This window comes from Schistocerca piceifrons, chromosome 9, assembly GCF_021461385.2.
Source record: "Schistocerca piceifrons isolate TAMUIC-IGC-003096 chromosome 9, iqSchPice1.1, whole genome shotgun sequence".
Lineage (NCBI taxonomy): Eukaryota > Metazoa > Arthropoda > Insecta > Orthoptera > Acrididae > Schistocerca > Schistocerca piceifrons.
The window spans coordinates 164102252-164113089 of record NC_060146.1 but is presented as its reverse complement, the minus strand read 5'-3'; the positions used below and the strand labels follow the sequence as shown (position 1 = coordinate 164113089).

The window sequence follows — 10838 nt, the reverse complement described above, 5'->3', positions numbered from 1 at the left end:
AGTTGTTCGGCCACCATTGACCAGACGTTTTCAATTGGTGAGAGATCTGAAGAATTTCCTGGCTAGGGGAGCAGTCCAACATTTTCTGTATCCAGAAAGGCCCGTACAGGACCTGCAACATGCGGTCGGGCATTATCCTGCTGAAATGTAGGGTTTCGCAGGGATCGAATGAGGGGTAGAGCCACGGGTCGTAACACATCTGAAATTTACCGTCCACTGTTCCAAGTGCCTTCAGTGCGAACATGACGTGACCGAGACGTGTAACCAATGGTACCCCATACCATCACGCCGGGTGATACACCAGTATGGCGATGACGAATACAAACTTCCAATGTGCGTTCACCGCGATGTCGCCAAACACGGATGCGACCAACCTGATGCTGTAAACAGAACCTGGATTCCTCCGAAAAATGACGTTTTGCCATTCGTGCACTCAGGTTTGTCGTTGAGTACACCATCGCAGGCGCTCCTGTCTGTGATGCAGCGTCAAGAGTAACCGCACCCACGGTCTCCGAGTTGATAGTCCATGCTGCTGCAAACGTCGTCGAACTGTTCGTGCAGGTGGTTTTCGTCTTGCAAACATCCCCGTCTGTTGACTCAGGGATCGAGACGTGGCTGCACGATCCGTTACAGCCATGCGGATAAGATGCCTGTCATCTCGACTGCTAGTGATACGAGGCCGTTGGGATCCAGCACGACGTTCCATATTACCCTCCTGAACCCACCGATTCCATATCACTGTCGCGATACGATAAACCGCAATCGCGATAGGCTACAATCCGACCTTTACCAAAGTCGGAAACGTGATGGTACGCATTTCTCCTCCTTACACGAGGCATCACAACAATGTTTCATCAGGCAACGCCGGTCAACTGCTGTTTGTGTATGAGAAATCGGTTGGAAACTTTCCTCATGTCAGCATGTTGAAGGTGTAGCTACCGACGCCAACCTTGTGTGAATGCTCTGAAAAGATAATCATTTGCATATCACAGCATCTTCTTCCTGTCGGTTAAATTTCGCGTCTGTAGCATGTCATCTTCGTGGTGTAGAAATTTTAAAGGCCAGTAGTGTAATTAATGTTCAAGAGCGTTAGAGCATGTATATAAAACAAACTTGATTTGCCTCCCCACAGTGGCGCTACTAACGCCACTATTATAATACATCTTTCAGATGCAGAAACACACCTACAACCTTTTGTTTATGTCGCACAACCACTGCTTGGTATTGCGCTTTTTTCCATCAGTGTAAAATAAGCTAATCAAATGTGAAAACCCACTGTCGTCTCTTTACAGACATGAAGCGTAAAAAAAGTCACATAGGTCAAAATGACTGATTTGCGGTTCTGTAAGGTAAAATGTTCATTATTGGTTCAGTTTTTGTAATCGATGTTACTTTTACAGAAATAGTTCATCAGCAAAGCCCATTAAAAGTCATCAAATGTAAGCCCATTAAACTAAAATTTATGTTACTTATTAAATGTTAAACAATGCTCACCAATGAGATTGACTGGTATGGTACTTCTGTATTTAATTTTGTTTTGCAATATATGCGCTGAAGTGATAAAAGTCATGGGATACTTCCTCATGTCGTGTCGGACATCTTTTTCCCGGGGCATTGCACCAACTCGACGTGCCATGCCCCCGTAGCTGCCCATTGTATTGTATTGTATTGTATGTTAACCGGGGACCTAGAAACGACGGAGAGGCTCCGTCCCCACCACAGCCGCAGTGGTCCACAACCCCACGACGACTACCGCAGTCCACTTCACCCCTCCGCTGCCCCGCTGTGCGGTTCGGCCCCCGGCGGACCCCCCCCCCCCCCCCCCCCCAGGGAACGTCTCACACCAGACGAGTGTAACCCCTCTGTTTGCTTGGTGGAGTAATGGTGGTGTACGCGTACGTGGAGAACTTGTTTGCGCAGCAATCGCCGACATAGTGTAACTGAGGCGGGATAAGGGGAGCCAGCCCGCATTCGCCGAGGCAGATGGAAAACCGCCTAAAAACCATCCAAAGACTGGCCGGTTCACCGGACCTCGACGCAAATCCGCCTTTCGGATTCGTGCCGGCGACAAGGCGCTCCTTTCCAATCCGGAAAGCCGTGCGTCAGACCGGCTAGCTGCCCGTAGTTGCGAAAGTGTCGCCGGTACAGGATTTTGTGGACAAGCTGATCTCTCGATTACGTCCCATTAGCATTCGATGGGATTAATGTCGGGCGATGAGAGTGGTCAAATCGTTCCCTCGAATTTCCAGAATGTTCTTCAAACAAACCGCAAAGAACTGAGGCCCGGTGACATGGCGCAAATCATTCAGAAAAATTCCATCCTTGTTTTGGAGCATGACGTCCATGAATGGCTGTAAATGCACTCCGCATAGCCGAAAATAATAATTTCCAGTCAACGATCGGTTGAGTTGCACCAGAGGACTCAGTCCACTCCGTGTAAACACAACGTACACCATTATGGAGCCACAGTGCCTTGTTGACAACTTCGGTCACGAGCCCACAAGAGACACTGCAATCGGTGTCGTGCAGTTAGCAAAAGCACTAGCGTCGGTTGTCTGCTGCCGCAGCCCATTAAAGCCAATTTCGTTGCACTGTCCTATTGCTCACGTTCGTCGTGCATCTCACATTGATTTCTGCGTTTATTTCACACGGTATTTCTTGTCTGTTATCACTGACAACTTTCCGCAAACTCTGCTGCTCTCAAAAACAATGCTGCCAAAGCAGATTTACTAAACACCGCCTTCCGAAATGCCTTGACAAAGAAGACGAAGTAAATATTCCAGAATTCGCATCAAGAACAGCTGCCAACATGAGTAACGTAGAAGTAAATACACTCGGAGTAGTGAAACAACTTAAATCACTTAATAAAAGCAATTGTACTTTTCTGGAAGGCTTTTGATACTGTACGAGACAAGCGGCTAATAGTGAAACTGCGTGCTTATGGAATATCGTCTCAGTTATGTGAGTGGATTTGCCATTTCCTGTCAGAGAGGTCACAGTTCGTAGCAATTTATGGAAAGTCATCGAGTAAAACAGAAGTGATTTCTGGCGTTCCCCAAGGTAGTGTTATAGGCCCTTTGCTATTCCTTATCTATATAAACCATTTGGGAGACAATCTGAGAAGCCTTCTTAAGTTGTTTACAGATGACGCTGTCGTTTATCGACTTATAAAGTTATCAGAAAATCAAAAAAACTGCAAAACGATTTATAAACGATATCTGAATGGTGCGAGAATTGCCAGTTGACCCTAAATAACTAAAAGTGTGAGGCCAGCGACATGAGTGCTAAAAGGAATCCGTTAAACTTCGGTTATACGAAAAATCAGTCAAATATAAAGGCCGTAAATTCAACTAAATACCTAGGAATTACAATTACGAACAACTTAAATTGGAAGGAATACATAGAAAATGTTGTGGGTAAGGCTAACGAAAGACTGCGTTTTATTGGCAGGACACTTAGAAAATGTAACAAACCTAGTACGGAGACTGCCTACAGTACGCTTGGAATACTGCTGCGCGGTGTGGGATCCTCATCAGATAGGACTGAAGGGGTACATCGAAAAAGCTGAAAGAAGGGCAGCACGTTTTGTGTTATCGCGAAATAGGGAGAGAGTGGCACAGAAATGATACAGGATTTGGGCTGGACATCATTAGAAGAAAGGCGTTTTTCGTTGCGACGGAATCTTCTCAGGAAATTCCAATCACCAACTTTCTCCTCCGAACGCGCAAATTTTTGTTGACTCCGACCTACATAGGGAGGAACGATCACCACGATAAAATAATGGAAAAAATGGTTCAAATGGCTCTGAGCACTATGGGACTTAACATCTATGGTCATCAGTCCCCTAGAACTTAGAAGTATTTAAACCTAACTAACCTAAGGACATCACACAACACCCAGTCATCACGAGGCAGAGAAAATCCCTGACCCCGCCGGGAATCGAACCCGGGAACTCGGGCGTGGGAAGCGAGAAAGCTACCGCACGACCACGAGCTGCGGACAAAATAATGGAAATCAGAGCTCATACGGAAAGATACAGGTGTTCGTTCTCTCAGCGTGCTATACGGGATTGGAATAATAGAAAATTGTGAAGGTGGTTCGATGAACCCCGTGCCAGGCATTTAAATGTGATTTGGAGAGTATTCTGTAGATGTGAGATGTAGATCGTTAAGTGAAGGCCGTCGACTACTGCGTTTTCGGCGGTGAAAGGCATTGCCTAAAATTTGACATTCTCAGCGCACTCTTGACACTGTGGATATCGGAATATTTAATTCCCTAACGATTTCGGAAATAGAATTTCCTATGTGTCTAGCTCCAACCAGCATTCTGCGTCGAAATTCTCTTAATTCTCATCGTGGAGCTATAATCACGTCGGACACAATTTCACATTCACCTGACTACATATGATAACTCTGCCAATACACTGCCCCTTTATACCTTGCCTGCGAGACACTACCGCCATCTGTATATCTACGTATCGCTCTCCCATGACTCATGTCACCTCACTGTATTTCAGCTGCCTAGGATTCCTCCGGGTTGTATGGCCGTGGTCCATGAAACTCTTCTATCTACATCTACATCTACATTTATACTCCGCAAGCCACCCAACGGTGTGTGGCGGAGGGCACTTTACGTGCCACTGTCATTACCTCCCTTTCCTGTTCCAGTCGCGTATGGTTCGCGGGAAGAACGACTGTCTGAAAGCCTTCGTGCGCGCTCTAATCTCTCTAATTTTACATTCGTGATCTCCTCGGGAGGTATAAGTAGGGGGAAGCAATATATTCGATACCTCATCCAGAAACGCACCCTCTCGAAACCTGGCGAGCAAGCTACACCGCGATGCAGAGCGCCTCTCTTGCAGAGTCTGTCACTTGAGTTTGTAAAACATCTCCGTAACGCCATCACGGTTATCAAATAACCCTGTGACGAAACGCGCCGCTCTTCTTTGGATCTTCTCTATCTCCTCCGTCAACCCGATGTGGTACGGATCCCACACTGATGAGCAATACTCAAGTTTAGGTCGAATGAGTGTTTTGTAAGCCACCTCCTTTGTTGATGGACTACAATTTCTGAGGACCCTCCCAACGAATCTGAACCCGCCTTACCTATCCCTGACGTTTCGTCCAAAGCTACGTTGGACATCTTCGGAGGTGCTCCTGGTTGTGCTGAGTCTTGCCAACTGACGAGTCGGAAATCGAAGAACGGCCTAAATACCGTAGAAGGTGGGCGTGGTCTGGATTTCACGTGATAGCAGAGATAAACCTTGTGAAGGATAAAATATAACTATCGACCATAGTACGTCAAAGATAAAAACATGGGGATAATTTTAACAGAAAAGAAGAACGTATGAAACTCAGCGATATATGGACAGTGGTGCTACAGAATCGATGAGAAGTTTTTATCTCTGACGTACTATGATCGATAGTTATATTTTATCCTTGACAAGGTTTATATTTGCTATCACGTGGAATCCAGACCACGCCCACCTTCCACGGTATTTAGGCCGTTCTTCGACGTCCGACTCGTAAGTCGGCAAGACTCAGCTCAACCAGGAGCACCTCCAAAGATGTCCAACGTAGCTTGGGTCGAAACGTCATGGATAGAAGAGTTCCATGGACCACAGCCATATAACCCGGAAGAATTCTCGGCAGCTGAAATATCCGGTCGTGAAAGCCTTCATTGTATCACTGTATTTCTTTGTGTATGTGTGTGTCTGTAGCGACACAAATGCATTATCAGCTGAGGTGCGGCCACTGTTTGAGCAGCTGCGTGGTGGTGCTGGCACTGAGAGCCCCAAGATCTACGAGCTGGGCGGCCGGCTGGTGGAGCTGAGGGAGTTCCCGTTCCTCGTGTTCATCGTGCTCATGGACGGCAGCTGCTCGGGCAGTATTACCTCGGCCAGCACGGTGCTGACCTCGGGCGCGCGCGACATGCACCACGCCAGTGAGTACGGTGCCTGCGAGTGCTCTGAACAACTGCACCGCGTGCAGAGGACTGACACAGAACTGCTGTAATCTGAGTTCTTCTTATGGAGTCCACACGTACACACCTACGAGGGACGTTTTAAAAGTCCATGTAAAAATAAAAACCACTTACGTGTTTGGGGTAAACCTTTTTTTTTTTTTTTTGACATAGTCTCCTTTTAGACTTATACAATTCGTCCAACGCTGTTCTAATTTGTTGATCCCTTCCGAATTGTCCAAGCCTGCAAAATAGCTGTTAGTTGCTGCAATCACCTCCTCATTTCAATAAAATCCTTGTCCCACACGTCGTTTCTTCAAACTGGGGAACAAATAGTAGTCCGATGGAACGAAGTCTGGAGAATAGGAGGGATGTGAAACGAGTTGGAATCCTATTTCCATTAATTTTGCGACCACAACTGCTGAGATGTGTGCAGGTGCATTGTCCTGATGGAAAAGGTCTTTTTTGCAATCCAATCGACGGCGTTTTTCTTGCAGCAAGGTTTTCAAACGGTCCAATAACGATGAATAATATGCACCTGTAATAGTTTTGCCCTTTTCCAGATAGTCGATGAGGGTTATCCTTTGCGAATTCCAAAAGACAGTCGCCATAACCTCTCCGGCCGAAGGAATGGTCTTCGCCTTTTTTGGTGCAGATTCTCCCTTGGTAACTCATTGTTTAGATTGTTGTTTGGTCTCAGGAGTATAGTAACGTATCCATGTTTCATCCACAGTCACGAAACGACGCTTAAAGTCCTGCGGATTCTTCCTGATCAGCTGCAAACCATCTTTGCAACACTTCACACGATTCCGTTTTTGGTCAGACATGAGCAGTCGCGGAAGCCACCTTCTAGATAGCTTTCTCATGTCCAAATATTTATGCCAAATATTATGTACCCGTTCATTCGATATGCCCACACCTCTAGCAATGTCACGCACATTAACTCTTTTGTCATCCATCAGCATATCATGGATTTTACCAATGATTTCTGGAGTCGCAACCTCCACAGGACGTCCAAAACGTTTAGCATCACTTGTGCCCATATTGCCACTCCGAAAATTTTGAAACCACTTATAAACTGTTCTACTCGAAGGTGCAGAGTCACCGTAATGTTGATCAAGCTGCTCTTTAGTCACCTGAGGCGTTTTGCATTTCATAAAGTAATCTTTAATCACCACAGGATGTTCTTCTTCGTCCATTTTTTGACAATCACTCGATTTCCTTGAGTCACACGAATGCCGAACAGAAAGAAATAGACCAATATGGCTGAAACTTCGTGTGCGTTCTTTCCAAAAATGCCACTAACTAAACATGACCTCCACACACGCCGGTTGTGCCATCCTTCGGACTTTGCACGAACTTTTCAAACGCCGCAAGTCGCCTTATTGTGTATGGGAGAGACTACATCTCGTCACGAATGGCGCTTAGGCGCAAACGCTGGTTTTCAGTTATATCCTTTTTTTTTTAGTACCAGTTTAACCTGAGTGTTAAAGTCACTCAGAATAAGCGGTTTATGAAATAACCTATTTTCCATCTTGTTTTTTTCTGTAATATGTGTAGAAATCGAACAAAGATTGAAAAATTTCTACTCTGTCATTTGCAACATACATAAAATCAAAATACTAAATTAAGCAGGCAAATACACTGAAGCGCCAAAGAAACTGGTGTAGCCATGCGTACTCAAATACAGAGATATGTAAACAGGCAGAATACGGCGCTGCGATCGGCAACGCCTACATAAGACAACAAGTCTCTGGCGCATATGTTAGATCGGTTGCTGCTGCTTCAATGGCAGGTTATCAAGATTTAAGTGTAGGTGTTTTAGTCGCCGCACGAGCGGTGGGACACAGCATCTCCGAGGTAGCGATGAAGTGGGGATTTTCCGGTACGACAATTTCACCTGTGTACCGTGAATACCAAGAATCCGGTAAAACATCAAATCTCCTACATCGTTGCGGCCGAAAAAATACCTGCAAGAACGGGACTAACGACGACTGAAGACAATCGTTCGACGTGACAGAAGTGCAACCCTTCCAGAAATTGCTGCACGTGTCAGTGCTGCGCCACTGAACGAAACATCATCGATATGGGCTTTCGGAGCCGAAGGCTCACTCGTTTGAGCCCTTGATGACACATAGCTTTACGCCTCGCCTGGGCCCGTCAACGACGAAATTGAACTGCCGTTGGCTGGAAATATGTTTCCTGGTTGGACGAATCTTGTTTCAAGTTGTATCGAGCGGATGGACGTGTACGGGTATGGATACAACGTTATGAGTCCATGGACCCTGCATGTCAGCAAGGGACTGTTCGAGTTGATGGAGGCTCTGTAACGATGTGGGGGGTGACGATGGAGTCCTGATACGTCTAGATATCAATCTGACAGGCGACACGTACGTAAGCATCCTGTCTGATCACCTGCACCCATTCATGTCCATTGTGCATTCCGACGGAGTGGGGCAATTCCAGCAGGACAATGCCGCACCACACCTGTCCGTAATTGCTACACAGTGCCTCCAGGAAAACTCTTCTGAGTTTAAACACTTCTGCTGGCCACCAAACTCCCCAGACATGAACATTATTGAGCGTATCTGTGATGAAACTTCCTGGTAGATTAAAACTGTGTGCCGCACCGAGACTCGAACTCAGGACTTTTGCATTTGGCGGGCAAATGCTCTCCCACTGAGCTACCCAAGCACGACTCACGCCCCGACCTCACAGCTTTACTTCCGCCAGTACCGCGTCTCCTACCTTCCAAGCTTTATAGAAGCTCTCCTGCGAACCTTGCAGAACTAGCACTCCTGAAAGAAAGGATATTGCGGAGACGTGGCTTAGCCACAGCCTGGGGGATGTTTCCAGAATGAGATTTTCACTCCGCAGCAGAGTGTCCGCTGATATGAAACTTACTGGCAGATTAAAACTGTGTGCTGGACCGAGACTCGAACTCGGGAACTTTTCCTATCGCGGGCAAGTGCTCTACCAACAGAGCTACCCAAGCATGACTCACGCCCTGTAGCAGGAGAGCTTCTGTAAAGTTTGGAAAGTGGGAGACGAGGTACTGGCAGAAGTAAAGCTGTGAGGAGGGGGCATGCGTCGTGCTTGGGTAGCTCAGTTGGTAGAGCACTTGCCCGCGAAAGGCAAAGGTCCCGAGTTCGAGTCTCGGTCCAGCACACAGTTTTAATCTGCCAGTAAGTTTCATATCAGCGCACACTCCACTGCAGAGTGAAAATCTCATTCTGATATCTGTGATGCTTTGCAACGTGGTGTTCAGAACAGATCTCCATCCGCTCGTATTCTTACGAATTTATGGACAGCCCTGCAGGATTCATGGTATCTGTTTCCTCCAGCACTACTTAAGACATTATTCGAGTCCATACGACTTCGTTTTGCGGCACTTCTGCATGATCATGGGGGCCCTAGACGATATTAGGCAGGTGTACCAGTTTCTTTGGCTGTTCAGTGTAAAACAAAACATTCCTCCACTGTTTGCTGCCTTGCATGATAAGCGGCTTAATACTACAAAAATAACCAGTATTCCCCTACTGATTCAAATTTTTTGAAACTCTTCTCAAAAATCATTTTGTAGTCTAGGATCGTACCACCATTTGGGCATTAAAGTTAGTGAATGCTGAAGGGTGAACATTTTTCGCCTCGATTTGTCCGTTTTCAATGGTTACAGGCAGGTCAGACACATTATGTAGACACAGGCAGTAAATCAGCTACTTTCTATTTTTATTGTATAATACGAATGACATCCGCCTCCCTCCCTCCCCCCTCTCCCCATGAACCATGGACTTTAACGTTGGCAGGGTGGCTTGCGTGCCTCAGCGATACATAGCCGTACTGTAGCTTCAAAATGGTTCAAATGGCTCTGAACACTATGGGACTTAACTTCTGATGTCATCAGTCCCCTAGAAATTAGAACTACTTAAACCTAACTAACCTAAGGACATCACACACATCCATGCCCGAGGCAGGATTCGAACCTGCGACCGTAGCGGTCGCGCGGCTCCAGACTGTAGCGCCTAGAACCGCTCGGCCACCCCGACCGGCGTACCGTAGGTGCAACCACATCGGAGGAGTATCTGTTGAGAGGACAGACAGAGGTGCGGTTCCTGAAGATGGGCAGCAGCCTTTTCAGTTGTCTCGATGATTGACTGATCTGGCTTTGCAACATCGACTAAAACGGCCTTCTATAATCGGCTGGAAGCAAGAGGAAACTATACCTGTAATTATTCTCGAGGGCATGCAGCTCTACTGTATGGTTAAATAATGATGGCATTCTCTTGGGTAAAATATTTTGGAACTAAAATAGTCTCCCATTCGGATCTCTGGGCGGGGGCTACTCAGTATGATGTCATCGGGAGAAACAAAACCGGCAGTTTACGTATCGGAGTATGGAATGTTAGCTCCCTCAATCGGACGGGTAGGTTAGAAAATTTAGAAAGGGAAATGGGTCGGTTGAAGTTGTATATAGTGGGAATTAGAGGAGTTCGGTAGCAGGAACAACAGGACTTCTGGTCAGGTGAATACAGGTTTATAAATAGAAGGTCAAATAGCGGTAACGCAGGAGTAGGTTTCATAATATATAAGAAAATAAGGAACGCGATTATGCTACTATGAGCAGCACAGTGAATGCAATATTCAAGCTAAGATAGACAGAAAGTCCACTACAATAATACAAGTTTATAAGCGAGGTAGTTCTGCCGATGAAAAAGAGATTGAAGAAATACATGATGAGATGAATGAAATTATTCAGATAGTTAAGGGAGATGAAAATTTAATTGTGATGGTTGATTGAAGTTTTATAGTAGGGAAAGAAAGAGAAGAAAAATTTCAGGTGAGCATGGACTGGATGAAAGAAATGAAAGACGTAGTCA

At 46.1% G+C, this 10838-nt stretch overlaps 1 non-coding gene across 1 annotated transcript; it reads left to right on the top strand.

Moving 5' to 3' along the window:
- Positions 1-9054: 9054 nt before the first annotated feature.
- On the top strand, positions 9055-9129 carry Trnas-cga. Its single transcript has one exon. It is a non-coding gene; the product is annotated as a tRNA-Ser (tRNA).
- The last annotated feature ends 1709 nt before the right edge of the window (positions 9130-10838 follow it).